Source organism: Somniosus microcephalus, chromosome 3, assembly GCF_052327205.1.
Source record: "Somniosus microcephalus isolate GS21.2 chromosome 3, FLI_Smic_1.0, whole genome shotgun sequence".
Taxonomy (NCBI): Eukaryota; Metazoa; Chordata; class Chondrichthyes; order Squaliformes; family Somniosidae; genus Somniosus; species Somniosus microcephalus.
In genome coordinates, this window is record NC_140989.1 from 134,812,451 (window position 1) to 134,831,104 (window position 18,654).

The following is an 18,654-nucleotide window of genomic DNA, read 5'->3' on the forward strand; positions in this document are numbered from 1 at the left end:
TCATAGCATTTGCCAATGATAATATCTCGCTTCAGCCTTCAGGCTTACAATCTGCTCCGGAACAGACATCTAGTATTCACGCCAAGTGCAATTTTGTTTGACACAGAGCCTTTGACGCTTATTTCCTAGTACGAACAGACCCACAGAGCTAACTAGAAAATTCACAAGGAGATACTTATTTCATAGCTTCAAAATGTCATAATCAAGTTCAGCAAATGAAATCTTCCCAAATGCAAGCATCATTACAAAAAGAATCTAAAGCAGTCGTGTCAGTTTTTAAGCATGGCGGGTTGGGTGTTAAGGCATCACACGGAGGCAGTGACAGAATAATTTCTCTAATTGCGCCAGCCACATTTCTAACCTCCATGAGTGGTTTAATGCTGGCTGTAAACTTACTTCACCAATGATCACAGCATTAACAAAACTCAATCTCCAACTTTGTAGTAATTCACTATAATAATCAATAGTATTTTCATATAAGTTAGTTTTAATTACATCTTAGCTGGGTACAAGTCAATAGCATATGGATCCAATATAAACAGTGGCCGAGTAATCAATGGCTACAAAATTGTTATTTTATTTGATTAAACAGTAGTGGAAGTAATTGAAATGAACCTGGTTGGGCATTTATTTGAAAGCAAGTCCCTCCGAATAACAACCTTGAGACCGCCTCTGACAAGAAAGTCACACAACTGCTCCCTGTTGAAATCTATTTCCGTCCTCTTTTTTAAAACCAGTCCGTTTTAATCTCGTTGATTCCCCCAGCAGAATCCTAACTGCCAGGTCTTGAATGCCCCAGAGAAAAGGTCAAAGCGCTTTGAGAGGTAGCGTTTGATGTAAGATTCTGTCTAACCTTGCTTACATTAAACAAACCACTTGGCCGGGGCCAATACCTCGATAGGTAGTGGGCGCAGCTGCACTCAAGTAAAAAGATCCAGACAAAACAGGAAGGAATGCAAAGAAGTGTATTGAACCATCTAAACCCCCAAGGTTTAACAATCAAAGAAAAGGAGGGGGGGGGGCGGAGAAAGCAACTCTCAGTCTTCGATCACGTCATGCACTCAATAAGCATGGCGTTACTTTGGTCATCAATAAGCACGTTCATTTTCATGATCTAATCACTTTTTATTATGATGGTAAAATGCTGTCAAACACTGTCGTGTTATCCATGTCAAACTTTGCCTTTCCCCGGGGTTGAATGTGATTTTACCACAAGCTTAAAAATAATGGAAAATTGTTTCCAGCAGAAACATGTCAGGAGATCAATAATAAAATGAAGTCCAAATACTAGCACACCAAAATATCCAGTTATAAACCGTCTGAATGTTTGGCTTAGAAGTCCACTAGCACTTGCAAGTCAGCTAGCATTAAGTTCAAGCCTGGGCCTGTGGTTATTACACTGTCTGCTTCATGTATGTTTTGGGGGAGGGCTGAGTGGCTTTTAGATTATGTTTAGTTCAAGTTTCACATCAATGTTTCTTGTTTGTGTGTTGAGTAATATTGTTTGTTGTAGCCAGTTGATATATAGTTACTGTAAAAACCATCTGATGTCGGGTGTGATTGCAGTGTAACCGCAGACCACGGAGATGATGGTGTTAGCTGACAGCATTCTGTAGTCCCCTCTCAGACAAACAAATCCATTCCAAACATACAGAAAAACAAATGGCATAGCAGTTGCCTAGTGACATGTAAAATGTTCCTGAAAGACGATGTCCTTTTTTTTCCCCCAAGGACTATCACAGATGTTCCAAACTGTCAAATACCAAATCCACTAAATGTGCTTTCGACGTTTGAAGCGTACTGACAAAGTTGCTCGTTTTAAATTTACATTAAAAACACCCCAGTCTTGCCAAACTTCTTAGTTGGAAAAAAAAAACCAGATGACAGAAACCACAGCAGATTGTTAAGATTCTGACTCCTCCGCCGTGGTACGTTCAATAATAGTGAAGATAGTAGCAGGCAGATAAGCCTGTCATTATTTTACAACTAGAAAGTTGGATGAGCGTCTGAGCACCCCATTTAAAGGGTCACATTCCTCTGCTTTCTGTCTCCAGTGCAGAAACAACCATTTTCAAAAAGATTTTACTCTTCCTCAGTCTTTCTTGCTTTGCATCATCTACTCGCTTATCTTTCTCGTCACTCCTTTCATGATATCATTGCTCATGTTTTCCTTCTCATCCAGGATTCTTGTGCTGCCTTTCTTTATTATCTCTATCCGTCCGCACATTCTTTTTGATGTTCCGTCCCTACGTTAAATGACATTGCAAGCAAGGTGTATCCAGAGATGCCGAGATGCCAGAAATATAGAGAAACTTTTCTGGGCTATCAATAGCTGAGTCGCGAATTTCTGATAGACCACTACATGTTCCAATTATAAGGTTTCATTAAATGATGCTTAACTCTGTATTTGAATTTCTGCGTGTAAGAGAGCTCCAGCTAACACTACCTAGGAGAGGATTCCACATGGAGAAGAAGCACTGTGTAATTAGTGGTTGCATTATAGGGAGCCCTGCCTCACAAAACGTTATCCAAATATGAATTCATATAAATTGTCAAAGTGCAATGACAGCAGCTGTTGTGTTTCTCATATAAACATGGAGGTCCAGCTTAACTGTAGAGAATCCTTATTGTCCTACTCCAGTCACTGGCAGCCTGGTCACATCTTAACCATTTCACGCTCCTCCAATTCTGGCCTCTTACGTAGCCTCCATTTTCATCGCTCCACCATTGGCTGCCGAGGCCCTAAGCTCTGAAATTCCCTCCCTAAACCTCTCTCCTCCTTTGAGATGCTCCTTAAAACATACCTCATTGTCCAAGCTTTTGGTCACCTGTCCAAACATCTCCTTATGCAGCTCAGTGTCAAATTTTGTTTGGTAATCGCTCCTGTGAAGTGCCTTGGGACGTTTTACTTCGTTAAAGGCACTGAATGCCAGTTGTTGCTGTTGTCCAGGGCACTTGTATAGGCTGAACAAAGCTTAGGAGCAAAATATAAGCTTGATCTGCAGCCTGACAAACAAGGCTACAACACTTTATATGGCCCAGAAATTCGGGTCTCCACGGGTGAGTACGCACGGGGTACTCACCTGTAAGCCCGCACGGGATACTCACCTGTTTCGTGCATGCACCGCGCATGCGCGGGAAACCGGCACTTCCCTTCCCCTGAAAGAAGGGGTTGAGAGGTGGAACGTGTGCGCAGGAGAGGCAGCGCGTGCGCATCAAACTTACGTTTTTTTTTGCAGGTTTCTCCGGGAGGGTAAGTCTCCAGGAGTTACACTTTTAAAAAGCAGGCGCAAGGCCTGCTTTTTACAAGGTAAGTGGTGAATTAATTAAAATAAAACATTTTTTCCACAGGTTTATTATTTTTAAATACTTTAAAGAAAGATAAGTTTATTTTTAGTCCCATTAGAAAATGTAATTCATTTTTTCAATAATTTAAATTAAGGGCCCAGAAATTCGGGTCTCCACGGGTGAGTACGCATGGGGTACTCACCCGTAGGCCCAATGGAAGTGCCGGTTTCCTGCATGCACTGCACATGCGCGGGAAACCGGCACTTCCGTTCCCCTGAAAGCAGGGGTTCAGAGGTCGAACGCGTGCGCGGGGGAGGCTGCGCGTGCGCATCGAACTTCGGCTTTTTTTTTTAAATACAGGTTTTCCCCGGAAGTTAAGTCTACAGAAGTTAGACATGTAAAAAGCAGTCGTAAGGCCTGCTTTTTACAAGGTAAGTGGTGAATTAATTAAAATTAAAACATTTTTTCCACAGGTTTATTATTTTTAAATATTTTAAAGCAAGGTAAGTTTATTTTTAGCCCAGTTAGAAAATAAAATTATTTTTTTCAAAAATTTAAATTGTTTAAAACAGTTATTTCATGCAATTTATAGTTTATTTAAAAAATGTGATGTTTTTAAAAAAATTTTGAAGATTTAGTGATGTTTCGTAAGAAGACGGGGCCCGTAGTATTTCTAAGTTTGACAGCACTTCCTGTCGGACTTATGAATGGAGCATTCCCTGCTCCGATTGGCTCTCCATGGCCCACGTGATTCCAGGGGACGCATCGAACTAACTACGCCCCTGGGAGACGCGAGCACTGCACGCCGGCAGCTGGAGCAGGCCCCGGATCGGAATTCCACGGGGGCCCACAGCACAACAGCCGGCGCGCAAGGTAAGTGCAGGTCGGGGACTTGCACCCGCGGGAAGCCCCCGACCAGAATTTCTGGGCCATTGTTTAAAATAGTTATTTCATGTAATTTATAGTTATTTTAAAAATGTGATTTAAAAAAAAATGTATTTGAAGATTTAGTGATGTTTTGGGGCTTATAGTATTTATAGGTTTGACAGGTCTTCCTATCAAACTTATGAATGAAGCATTCCCTGCTACCATTGGCTCTCCATGGCCCACGTGATCCCAGGGGACGCATCAAACTAACTGCGCCTGTACTGGTCTCGCTAGATGTAACTCCTATCCAGTTATCCAGTCAGCTAAACACTCATTCAAATAACTCCTCGAGAAGCAGGGTGCTGTTTTGAAGCTTTAATTGAATAAAATTGTGAAACTGTAAACAAAGACAAAGTATGTTTTGTACACAGAGCTAAGTACTATACATTAGATGTTACATAAGATACAAACATGTTTATGAAAACAGAATAGACTAACTGTATAAGTAAATAGCACTGAAGCTAAACCTCAGCAGCTAACAGCTAATAAACTTATGGACAAAGTATTGTCAAAATACTATATCGACAAGGTTGTTATCATGTTACTAAACAAGGATACGCACAGACATTACGTCTTGCCTAGCGTATAAGGAAGGATGGCGGAGGATTGAGAACGGCTGCCTCATGTGGGCTTTGTTCACAACTCAGCAAACACTTCCTGGAATACTACTTCCGGGGCAGACAGGAAGGTGGTCAAATAACACACTGCTATACAATAACTACCACTAGAGGGTGCTACCTGCATGTAATAAGTCCAGAACACTCCCCGTCTGGGGTCGTTAACGACCCCACATAATCCTAACTCTACTTGTCACCGGAGTCCTCTGGCGACAAAAGAAGGACCACCTCAGAGACAGGCCAAGAGAAGACCTTTGCTGTTCCTTCTTTGACGACTGCGATATGCGTCCCCCAACTCTGAGAAGTCCATCGGTGTCGACGATAGGATGCAGCTTCCGTAGACTGTTGTGAGGGGGTAGGTTGTGTTCTGCTGTTATGCACTTCAACTCTTCTGAGTAACACTCGTGTTGGACGCTCTTCATCACAAGGATTTTGGCTCTCTTGAGCTCCTCTTCAGAGGGACTCTTACGACAGATGTGCCACCCATGGCAGCTACTCTCTTGTGTAGGCTGGGAGAAGGTATGAGTTATATGGGTTAGGCGAGCTACTGTCTTTATGAGAGTGTTCCATTTGGAGAAACGCTCGAAGCGTTTGGTGCTCATCAGGTCCTTAGAGATTTGAGTAACGCTCGCTGTGACTTGTGGGCGTATCTCGGAGTCAGAAACAGGGTTGAGGAGGTCGAATGACTCATTGAGTTCAGAGGAGTGCAGGGACGGATCCTGAAGAAAAGCAGGTCCTGACAGCCATGTCGTGCTGCTGAGAAGGGACGCTGTTACAGATCTAGTCCCATGGTCAGCTGGGTTCAGGTCTGTGGGGACGTACCTCCACTGGTCGGGGGATGTGGACTGTCGGATACGTTGGACCCTGTTGTTCACATAGACGTAGAACCGTCTAGTTTGGTTATGGATGTATCCTAGCACCACTTTGCTGTCTGTATAATACTTGATGCTGTCGAACTTCAGGTCAATCTCCTCCACTATGAACTCTGCAATCTCAACTGCTAATGCTGCTGCGCACAGTTCCAATCTGGGTATGGTGAGGTCTGACTGGGGTGCCAACTTGGCCTTTCCAAAGACAAAGCCGATTTTGCTTTGTCCATCTTGAGTGGTGACCTTCAGATAAGCCACACCTGCAATGGCACAATGTGTCTGCAAAGACACAAAGCTCCTTGAATTGGACATTTGAGGGAGAGAAGGACGTATAGGTGCGATGTATTTGGATCTCCTGTAAGTCTTGAAGTGAGTCTCTCCATCTGTTCCACTCTGCTTCCATCTCTTCAGGGAGGGGTGAATCCCACTCTTCAGCACATGTGAAGAGTTCCCTGAGGAACAGCCTGCCTTGTATGGTGACAGGGGCTAAGAAGCCGAGAGGGTCGTATAGGCTGTGACTGTAGAGAGCACTCCTCTATGTGTGAAGGGTTTCTTGTCATCTAAGGCTTGGAACGTGAACGTGTCTGTTGCTATGTTCCAAGACACTCCTAGGCTACGCTGTAAGGGGAGGTCATCAGTGAAGAGGTCTAGATCCTTGACATCCTTAGCACGATCTTCAGGGGGGAAAGCCTCCATCACTGCTGGTCTGTTAGAGGCTATTTTGTGTAGCCTGAGGTTGGATAGTGCAAGTAGTTCCTGAGCTCGTCCAAGGGTACTGATGGCCTCTGCTTCGGTCGGGAATGACTTCAGTGCATCGTCGACGTAGAACTCTCGTTCGATGAACCCTCTCTCATCACTGCCAAAGTCGTCATCTTCTTCCTTGGCAGCCCTCCTTAGTCCGTATATGGCGACAGCAGGGGACGGGCTATTGCCGAAGACGTGGACACGCATTCTGTAGTTCACAATGTCTCTGCTGGGGTCGTTGTTGTGATACCACAGGAAGCGGAGGAAGTCTCTGTGGTCTTCTCTCACCACAAAGCAGTGAAACATGTGCTGGATATCGGCAGTGATGGCGACGGGCTCTTTCCTGAATCTCATGAGTACCCCCAAGAGGCTGTTGTTGAGATCGGGCTCTGTGAGGAGTACATCGTTGAGAGAGACTCCCTGATATGGTGCACTGGAGTCAAACACCACGCGGATCTGTTCTGGCTTTTTGGGGTGATAGACTCCGAAGGAGGGGAGGTACCAACACTCCTGGCCTTCCTGGCGTGGAGGAGCTAGCTCTGCATGTTCATTGACAAGCATTTTCTCGACAAACTCTAGGAAGTGTGCTTTCATCTTTGGCTTCTTCTCTAGTGTGCGACGGAGTGAGTTAAGACGATTAAAGGCATACTCCCTGTTGTTCGGCAGCCGTCGTCTGGGGTTCTGGAAGGGTAAGGGTGCAACCCAGCTGTTAGAGCTGTCACGAGAGACCTCAATGTCCATAATCTGGAGGAATCTCATGTCGTCGATCGATGGAGCAAGTTTGTGGTCATTGGCGGTGCGACAGAAGACTGACTGACCCGGGTTCTGTCCAGTGAGCATCATCTGTGTGCTGCCTGTGGAGATCAGCGCTGGGGTTTTCTGAGGCTGAGCCGTATGACTGAACTTCTCTGTCACTCGGATCTGACTACTGCATGGGGTAAGGTAGCTTGGACGACCATTCTCCAAGATGGAAGTCTTGAATGTGCTCACCTGAGATGGCTTGTGAGCACCCGAGGCACACGTCTCCAACAATGACCCAGCCGAGGTCTAGCCTTTGGGCGAAAGGGGCGTCATGTGGACCGTTGATCTGTTTCCTTATCTTATGTACCCTCAGGATGTCCCTGCCCAACAACAGGAGTATGTCTGCGTCTGGATCAAGAGGTGGGATCTCGTCTGCAATGCGTCTCAGATGACTGTGGTGATGAGCTGCATTCGGAGTGGGAATCTCAGCACGGTTGTTGGGGACTTGATTACATTCGATGAGTGTAGGAAGGGGGAGACTAATCTTCCCGTCGGCTGACTCAACAACATAACCACAGGCCCTCCTGCCGGCTGTCTCTGAAAGTCCAGTACACATCTTCAGCGTGTAAGGCGACGGACTTCCTTTGACCTTGAAGACGTCGAAGAACTCGGATCTTGCTAGAGAACGGTTGCTTTGTTTGTCTAGTATGGCATACATCTTTTCAGATTCCTGGCGACGTCCTACAGGGTACACATTTAACGAGGCATATCTTGGAGCATGCTCTTGCGCTCACTCCTTCTCCACACACCTCGGTGCACTTGGATGTGATCTCCGGATAGGCGGCTCCCTCTCTCTCCCCGCCATGCTCTGAGGCGGGAGGAGACGACTCTGACTTCCAAGGAGCTGGGCCTGGGTGGAGTGCTGAAATGTGCCGATCACTTTCACATTCTGTGCATTTTGCATCTTGCAGTTCTTGGCGAGATGGTTCGTGGAGGAGCAGCACTTGAAACATATAGAGTTCTCTTTGAGGTGCTGTTTGCGGTCTTCCAGGGGCTTCTCTCTGAAGCCTCTGCACTTCTTTAATGGATGGGGCATTGTTTGCTCGTATCCTCAGGTTTCTCCTGATCCCTTGTGTTCTCGGTTGAAGACACTTGCATTTTGTGGACAGATATTGGTGTCTTTCCATGTCTGTCAAACTTGTCTCTTCTGGCAAGTGCTGTGTGGGAGGAGAAGAAGTTGAAGCTGGGGTCTGTCCTGGCTTTGGCTTCTCTACGGATGAAGTTGGCAAACACAGAGAATGGAGGGAAGGTAACGTTGTGCTTTAGCTTGAATCTTGACCCAAATGATGTCCACTTCTCCTGTAGATTGAATGGAAGCTTCTCAACGATGGGACTTACCCCTCTGGAAGTGTCTAAGTACGATAGGCCAGGTAGGTAGCCGTCCTGCTTTGCAGCTTCGAGTTCCAACAGTAAATCTCCAAGGTCGCGGAGCTTCTGGGGTTCCTTATTTGTCAACTTCGGAAAGTTCTCCAACCTGGCAAAGAGAGCCCTTTCAATGGCTTCAGGCGAGCCGTAGCTTTCTTCCAGCCTTGCCCAAGCCATCATCAACCCAGCTGGCGGATGCCTCACATTGACTGTTTTTATCCTGCGTGCCTGTTCGACGGACTCTGGGCCGAGCCATTTGATAACGAGGTCGAGCTCTTCTCCTGCCGACCGGTCTAGGCCCGATATGGCGCTGTGGAAGGAGGACTTCCAGGCCCAATAATTCTCTGGTCTATCATCAAACGTGGTTAACCCTATAGTCACCAGCTGGCAGCGTGCAAGGTATTTGGCAAGGTCGTAGGTGGTGGGGCCTATGCCATGGTCGCCTTGAGTAGGGGCTCTGCTGGGGGTCTCAAGGAAACGAGAGGGGGTTTGCTGCTGACTTTCTCTCTTCAGCGCTCCATTCCTCTGCACGGTGTCCTCTGTTTTGTGGGGGAGGATCCTGTGACTTGGGGCACGCAGTCCATTTTGAACTTGGTTGGTGACATGGGGCATGTTATATGATGTGCTTGAGTCTGTAGAGATGTGTGGGTCTTCATCTCTCTCTCTCTCGTAAACTGTGTGTCGGCTTGGTCGCTCACATAGTCTGTGGTGCGCTGCAGTCGACTCTGACACGGAACGGGAATTAAAAGTTTGTTAGCTGACTCAGGATCAGCTTCCATTAAAACTGCCTCCAATATTTGTGCCTCAGCTAATGCAGCATCTATCTCTTCTTCTTCCTGCAGGGCATCTAATGTGGCTTGGAGACGGGCCTGTTCAACTTTTATTTCTATTTCTTTCTTGGCATAAGCTGCTCTGGCTTGGGCTGCTTCTGCCTTGGCCCGTTTAAGGTCTTCTACTTGCTGAATAGCATTTTCGGTATGACCTCCTGCCATGATGATGTGCGGTAAGTGTGGTGTACAAGGTAAAGACTTAAGCTAGCTGTGTCATGATGGCTTACTCTGCGCCTAGATGACAGCCACTTAACTCTTGAGTCCTTGCTGCTCCACGTGGAGGATCTCCTCTCAATACGGCTAGGCGTATTGTTGTATTTTCACTGTACTGGTCTCACTAAATGTAACTCCTATCCAGTTATCCAGTCAGCTAAACACTCATTCAAATAGCTCCTCGAGAAGCAGGGTGCTGTTTTGAAGCTTTAATTGAATAAAATTGTGAAACTGTAAACAAAGACAAAGTATGTTTTGTACACAGAGCTAAGTACTATACATTAGATGTTACATAAGATACAAACATGTTTATGAAAACAGAATAGACTAACTGTATAAGTAAATAGCACTGAAGCTAAACCTCGGCAGCTAACAGCTAATAAACTTATGGACAAAGTATTGTCAAAATACTATATCGACAAGGTTGTTATCATGTTACTAAACAAGGATACGCACAGACATTGCGTCTTGCCTAGCGTATAAGGAAGGATGGCGGAGGATTGAGAACGGCTGCCTCATGTGGGCTTTGTTCACAACTCAGCAAACACTCCCTGGAATATTACTTCCGGGGCAGACAGGAAGAAGGTCAAATAACACACTGCTATACAATAACTACCACTAGAGGGTGCTACCTGCATGTAATAAGTCCAGAGCAGCGCCCCTGGGATACGCGAGCACTGTGCGCTGGCAGTTGGAGGCGGCCCAGGATCGGAATCTCACGCGGGCCCACAGCTCAACGGCCGGCACGGTAGGTAAGTGCAGGTCGGGGACTTGCACCCGCGGGAAGCCCCCGACCCGAATTTCTGGGCCAATATGTTTTTCCTTGACCTGTTATGATACATGGTGTGGAGATGCCGGAGTTGGACTGGGGTGGACAAATGTAAGAAGTCACACAACACCAGGTTATAGTCCAACAGCTTTATTTGAAATCACAAGCTTTCGGAGCGCTGCTCCTTCTTCACCTGAAGAAGGAGCAGCGCTCCGAAAGCTTGTGATTTCAAATAAAGCTGTTGGACTATAACCTGGTGTTGTGTTATGATACACACAGTATATAGCTTTCTCTGCCACAATTCTCAAAATGAGCAGCAACTTAGTCCAGAATCAAATTGGCATTATGAATCTGAAAGTAGAACATTAGTAGCTCCATCAAGTAATCTGTGCAAAGATGCATACGTGCCCAGAACACGTAAAGGCTGTGTGCTTGAGTTATGACTGAGATCAAAAGCTGACCAAACGAGAAGCAGAGGTGCAAAAACCACATGTGCTGTATTTTGGTGCTGAAGCAATTTGTACAACCACATTTTTTAAAAAGTACTTTGTTTAGAGGAAATTTTGATTAAGTTTTGTACACTATTGCATTTGTTTCAAATGCATCTTTGCTCACTGTATGAGAAGAATCCCTTGTCCCCCCACCCCCTGAAAACCCCCCAGCTCAGTTGTCCATTTGGTGAGGAAACAGATCTGCAGGTGTCACACGACCCAAGATGCAATTTGTTGAAACCGAGTTATAGGTCTGTGGTGAGGAAAGAGTCGAGTTACAGTCTCAAGAGAGTACTTTGTAGCGCATTCTGTGTAATAAATCGTACAACACCTTTCTTTCCGGTTATTTAGCTGGAGTTCAATATTCTCTGTTCAGATAATGTCAGTAGCCTTTAAGACCTATATCCTAAAGAGTCTGCCGGAAGGTTACAAATCTCAGTGCAAGGTCGATGCATTATCTTCCACTGCAGCTTTCTGCAATCATTAGTATTTTATTAAACAAACCGTCACAGACAAAATAAAACAAGGTACAACTCATCTTGCTCCCAACTTTAACTTGGTTAAACGTGACTTAAATGTGCCCGTCACTCATTGGTCCCTTGTTTCAGAACTGTCGCCTCCTGTATCAGTGCCTTCATTGATCCATCTTGTTAATCACACAAGATTTAACCAATTAACGGTTACGTACTACATAGAATTATAGGATATACGGCACAGAAACAGGCCATTCGGCCCAACCAGTCCATGCCAGCGTTTATGCTCCACTTGATCCTCCTCCAATCCTTCCTCATCTAACTCTATCAGTATAACCCTCTATTCCCTTCTCCCTCATGTGCTTATCAAGCTTCCCCTTAAATGCATCTATACTATTCGCCTCAACAACTCCCTGTGGTAGCGAGTTCCACATTCTCGCCACTCTCTGGTTAAAGAAGTTTCTTCTGAATTCCCTATTTGGTTTCTTGGTGACAATCTTATATTGATGGCCTCTAGTTTTGCTCTTCCCCACAAGTGGAAACACTCTCTCTGTGTCTACTCTATCAAAACCCTTTATAATAATAGTACTGTATTAAAGTTTTTTTACATTTTAATTCTTGCATTGATCTTTTACTCAGACTCCAACATTTTGCTAACTCAGATTAAGCCCAGTTTATTTGTTTTTTTTTTATAAACCACCTTTCCCCTACATGGATAGATGTTGGAGTCACAGAACAGCAAATCTATGACCACCAGGAGTGATGCACTTGCTCCTTTTTCCCTCATTTTATTTCCTCTCCGTCAGGGTCACTTGTCCCAGTGGATAATCTTACAGCTGGGAAGGCAGGTTAAAGGGTCACAGACCTCTGCACAACCACTGACATGAATGGTGCCCTCGGCCCAGTCCAAAGATGTGCGGGTTAGGTTGATTGGCCATGATTAAAAAAATTGGCCCTTAGTGTTAGGGGGATTAAATACGTGGGGTTACGGGGATAGGGCTTGGGTGGGATGGCTGTCGGTGTAGGGACCGGGTGCTAGGGTTTGGATGATCAGCCATGATCTCGTTGAATGGCGGAGCAGGCTCGAAGGGCCGAATGGCCTACTCCTGCTCCTATCTTCTATGTTTCTATGACAGGAGGTATGCTTGCTGTTGTTACCCAGGAAGTGGTGAGAATGTGGAACTCGCTATCACGGGGAGTAGTTGAAGCAGATAGTATGGATACGGACAAAGTATCAGGTTATTGTTGCTGAGAGATGTTATACTCCCACCCTCTGTGAAACACCCCAGCTGGTAACTCATCTAAAGTTAGGCTAAAGTTTAAGATCACAAAGTCACAATTGGAACCACGAGGGAGTACTGTGGTGTATGTAACCTGTTCCACCTTAAGAGAACTTAAGCCTGTTCCACCTTAAGAGATGTACTACTTTCTCTGGCTGCTGTATACGTAACTAGCTGAAGTGCCCGGCGGTGCCGAGGCTTTTTCGAGGGAATGTTGTTGTTGGAAGAGAGAGAGAGCGCGACTGGGGGGAAGAGAGAGCGACTGGGGGGGAAGAGAGAGAGCGACTGGGGGGAAGAGAGAGAGCGACTGGGGGGAAGAGAGGGAGGGGAGGGGAGGGGTGGGGGGAAGAGAGGGAGGGGAGGGGAGGGAGGGGAGGGGAGGGGGGAGGGAGGGGAGGGGGAGGGGGAGGGCGGGGAAGGGGGGGAGGGCGGGGAAGGGAGGGCGGGGGGAGGGGAGGGGGGAGGGAAGGGAGGGAGGGGGGAAGGGAGGGAGGGGGGAAGGGAGGGCAGGGGAGGGGAAGGGAGGGCGGGGGGGAGGGGAGGGAGGGCGGGAGGGGGGAGGGGGGGATGGAGGGCGGAGGGGAGGGAGGGCGGCGGGCGCCCCCCCCCGAGGGTCGCGACCCCCCCCCCCCCCGAGGGTCGCGCCCCCCCCCCCCCCCGGAGGTGAAGACCGCCGATTGCGCGCGCAGCAGGAGCTGAGACGCGGCGTCTCTCTCGGCCGGCGGGCCCGCTTGCCAGCGCAACCGTGATGCTGACCAAGCCAGAGAGAGAGACGCCGCGTCTCAGCTGCTCCTGCTGCGCGCGCGGCCCCCCCCCCCCCCAACCGAGGGTCGCGGCCGCCCCCCCCCCTCCCCCCGAGGTGAAGACCGCCGATTGCGCCCGTTGCCAGGGTAACGCTGGACGCTCAGCAAGCCCCGGCAGAGAGAGACGTCTCAGCTCCTGCTGCGCGCGCACCCTAGCGGCGCTGGGCTGAGGCTCGGCCCTCCAGCCTTCGAGTGGGGCCGGGAGGTGCCTAGCTCGGGCGTGGGTGCGGAGGAGACGCCGAGGCTTCTAGGCCTACCTGGAAAAACGGGGAAAGGTAGGAAAATTAATGAGATTAGATAAGTTAATTACTTTCTAAATCATTTTTTTAAAAAACAATATGTGTTTTAAAAGCAACGTTTTTTTTTAAGACGCAGAAAGCGGGAAAAAGAAAGGAAAAGTTTGGAATCAAGATGGCGGCGACTCACCTCGGTTCAGAATGATAAAGCCCGGCCACACGCGCACCGATTGGCCCGGCGGCACACGCCAGCAACCCGGCGTACGATTGGTCGAGCTCGAGGTCACTCTGTCGCTAATGAGCGGATAATGAGATGCTAATGAGCGGAATGTTGAAGGTTTTTGGGATACCGCGGGCGCCATTTTAGCCCGGCCGAAACGTAAATACGCTTAAAACCGTCTCAGAGGAGTAAGCTTTCTTTGGAGGTAACGCGCGCATAGGTACGCCCTGTAACTTTCGAGTGCATACCCGCAACGCACACGCGATGACAGACAGATAGACAGATAGAATGACAGAAGTACCGATTTATATATATAGATACTGGTGGTGACCACCGGTATATAAGTACTGTGTAGTGATATTGCTGTTAGTATAGCCCTGACCTCCAACTAGTAAAGACCTGTTGAAACGTTATTCTTGTAGTCTGTGTCAGTAATTAATCTTAAATACAACTAGAACACACAGACTTAACAGTGGCGACGAGTCCGATTCTTACCCTGCGGCAGTTTATATCCACGGCGGCTTCGTCCACAGAACGGGCGTCGAAGAGAGGCATCCACCCTCATCACCCTGCTGGAAGACACGTCGCGCGGCAGGCATCGAGAACCCGGAGTGCAGAAGATATCCTGAACTCGAAGCCTCCATCAGCGGCAGTCAGCTATCTTCCTTCTACCTCGGTGGTGGGTAAGCCGGTCAGCGACGCGAGCAGAAAGTCGGCCGCGTTGGCTGTACAGACGGGGAGGGAAGACGGAGGAATAAGGGCGGTGAGATCGATCGCGACCGGAGATAAGGGCCGGGCCGCATTCGGGCCAAAAGGCGCAGCGCGGGGACATCGATTGCGGCTGGTGATAAGGGCCGGGCCGCATTCGAGCCAAAAAGGCACAGCGTCTGGGGCGACCAAAGGCGCGAGAGCCGCGGTGAAGGCGAACGCAGCCGGTGCTAATAACCGGGCTGCAAGAAGGGCTGCGAGGCGCGACATCGGGGAAGCGCGAATGCCCGAGGGAGCCGCGGTGAAGCGGAGACAGCGTCGGGGGAGTTACTAACCGCTGGGAAAGGGGAGCAGCAGCGGCACGCCAAATGCCATTGCAGCCAGCGGGTGAAGAAGGCGAGCGCGGGAAAGACCGCCAAGCGCGGGAAACCGCCATTTTGTAGGCGGAGGACGAAGACAAGAGCGGGAAGCCGCCATCTTGGAAAAAGGGAAATCACTAAAAAAAAAAATTGCAACGATGCCTAAACATGGGAACATTAATACCTTTGATAGCGACATCGAAGATTGGGCCACGTATGTAGAACGCATACAAAATTATTGTAAAGCAAATAAAATCCCAGATGATGAGAAAGCACTAACTTTATTAAACTTAATAATGGGTGCGAAGACATACGGGCAATTGAAACACCTTTTATCACCAGATGCACCGGCGGAGAAGACGTTCGAGGAGATTGTTACTGTCCTGAGAAATCATCTAAACCCCACGCCGCTGATGCTAGCGGAACGATTTAAATTTTACAGCAGAAAGCAGCTGAAAGATGAAAGCAAGGCTGAATATTTAATGGAATTGCGTAAGCTAGCAAAGTACTGTCAGTTTGGAACGGGACTAACAGATGCGCTAAGAGATAAATTTGTGTGTGGATTATTAAAAGAAGATACACAAAAGCGACTGCTCGAGGAGAATGAGCTGACGCTTGAGAAAGTGGTCACTATGGCAGCATCACACGAAGCCGCAGCGAGAGGTACGGCAGTAATGCAGCTACGGTCACCGGAACTCAGTACAAATCAATTGGTTTTGAGTACTGTAAAATGTTATCGTTGTGGAAAGACAACGCACGATCAGAACCAGTGTTGGTTTAAAAACCAAGAATGCAGAACGTGTGGCAGGCTTGGCCACATAGCTAAAGTATGCCGGTCAGGAAAGAAGACCAGCAACAAAAAGTCACCGCAAGGAAAATACATAAAGGTACACAAGGTGACAAAGAACAGTTCGAACGAACAGAAGTCAGATTCAGACGCCAGCAGTAATGAACTGGGTAGCTTAAGAGTACACAACGTTGGTAAGGATGCAGATCTCCAGACAATTTGGGTCACTCTTCAGATAGCAGGAGTCCAAGTAAAGATGGAATTGGACACTGGATCGGCATTGACGGTCATGAATAAGAAAGATTACAAAAGGTTATTCCAACATATTCCCCTACGGGATACGGAGATTATATTGAAAACATACACGGGGCAAAGAGTGTACTCCTTAAAGGCACTAACGGTAGATTCCGGGGAAACAGATGTCAAACCTAAACGATTATCCAGAATATTGGATGATGCTAAAGAGGTGTTCCAGCAGGGACTGGGAACACTGAGAGGAATTACGGCAAACATCAAGATTGATGAACATGCACACCCAAAATTTTTCAAAGCCAGACCGGTACCCTATGCAATACGACCTGCTGTAGAAGCGGAACTGGAAGCGCTAGAACGTTCAGGTGTACTGTCTAGGGTAGATTGGAGTGAGTGGGCTACGCCCATTGTTCCCGTTATGAAACGTCCTTCGAGCAACAAGCCAGGAGAACCAGGGAAGGTTCGCATCTGTGGAGACTTCAAGATCACCGTTAATCCGGTGCTTCACACGGTGCAGTATCCGCTTCCGCGGATTGAGGATATTTTTGCTTCGTTGTCTGGCGGGAAACACTTCACCAAGATAGACCTGGCGCAGGAGTACTTGCAGATGGAGGTTGAAGAAGAGTCACGCCAGTACCTCACGATCAACACGCATAGAGGTTTGTACCGGTATAATAGGCTGGTTTTTGGAGTGGCATCGGCTCCAGCAATTTGGCAGAGGGCCATGGAGCAGGTATTACAGGGAATTCCAGGCACACAATGTTACCTGGACGATATTCTGATTACAGGAGATGGTGATGAAGAACACCTCGCAAACTTGGAACTGGTGCTCAACAGACTGAAAGAGTATGGACTTCGAGTTAATCGGCAGAAATGTGAGTTCTTTCAGAAGCGGATCTCGTACTGTGGTCATGTCATTGACCGGGAGGGGCTTCATAAGTCTCCTGACAAGATAGAGGCAGTTGTAAAGGCTCCCGCTCCAGATAATGTCTCTCAGTTGAGGTCGTTTCTAGGATTGATTAACTATTACCATAAGTTTCTACTGAATCTATCCACGATACTGCACCCGCTGAATGCTCTTTTACAGAAGGGGGTACCATGGGAATGGAGCGAAAACTGTAAGAAGGCATTTCGCAAAAGCAAAGAATTGATCACCTCAGAGGAAGTGTTGGCTCACTTCAACCCGACACTGCCTATTCGGTTGGCTTGTGATGCTTCTCCATATGGTATTGGGGCAGTACTCTCACACAAGTTGCCAAATGGCACAGAAAGGCCAGTCGCGTTTGCATCCAGATCATTGACCTCCGCTGAGCGCAACTATGCGCAGATCGATACGGAGGCTCTCAGCCTTGTATGGGGAGTGAAGAAGTTTAATCATTACCTGCAGGGCCAAAAATTCACACTTCTGACAGACCATCAGCCGTTGGTATCCATTTTTAACCCTAAGAAGGGTGTTTCGGTGATGACAGCACAGAGACTCCAGAGATGGTCCCTTTTCCTAGGGGCACATCAATATCAAATAGAATTCAAAAGGTACAAAGCAGCATGGCAATGCTGATGGGCTGTCGCACCTGCCACTACCTGAAGAAGAAGAGACGACGAAAGTTGACCCTGTTGAGTTATTTCATTCGACCATCATCGAGTGTTTACCAGTCACCAATGCAAGTATTGAAAGAGAAACCAGGAACAACCCGACACTGTCCCGAATCTACGAGGTGACAGTGAAGGGATGGCCAACACATAGTGATCCTCTGTTACCGGCATTCTCGGCAAGGCGAGACCAGCTGTCCGTCTGCCATGGTACTTTGATGTACGGGACAAGAGTGATTATTCCTCCCAAGTTAAGGGAAAGAGTTCTAAAGGAACTGCATGAAGGTCATCTGGGGGGAGTTAAGATGAAAAGTCTTGCTAGGGCGTATGTATGGTGGCCGGGTATTGACCAACAGATAGAGGAGTTGACGAAAAGCTGCGCTGGGTGCCAAAAAGTGCAAAATGCACCTCCGATCGCACCGCTACACCCATGGGAATGGCCTTCAGCCCCATGGCAACGCGTACATATTGACTTTGCTGGTCCATTCATGGACTCCATGTTCCTAATTGCGGTGGACGCACATTCCAAATGGCCAGAAGTGATCAAGATGAATACCACTACTTCAGAAAAGACAATTGCGGTGTTAAGAACAATATTCGCAAGGAACGGATTGCCAGAACAGATCTGTTCGGACAATGGACCACAGTTCGTGTCGGAAGAATTCCAAAAATTCTTGAAGAAGAATGGGGTGAAACTTTATACCTCTGCCCCATATCATCCGGCGACAAACGGGTTGGCCGAGAGATTTGTCCAAACATTGAAAAAGGCAATAAAGGCCATGAACGATGATCAGATTCCGCCACAACACAAGGTGGACAATTTCCTAATGGCATATCGAAACGCCGCTCATGCAGTAACTAACCAAAGTCCTGCCATGATGTTTTATAACAGGAGGTTGCGGTCCAGGTTGGACTTGTTAAAACCAAATGTGCGGAGGGAAGTGGAAAACAAACAGTTCCGGCATATTAATAACAAGACCACTCGAAGTTTCGACGTAGGACAACCAGTGTTGGCAAGGGACTATGGAAACG

General features: G+C 47.6%; 1 protein-coding gene across 2 annotated transcripts in view; it reads right to left on the bottom strand.

The window, feature by feature from the left end:
- macrod2 (mono-ADP ribosylhydrolase 2) overlaps window positions 1-18,654 on the bottom strand; it is a 1,321,175-nt gene that overhangs the window by 233,818 nt on the left and 1,068,703 nt on the right. The gene's annotated exons all lie outside the window — the stretch shown is intronic.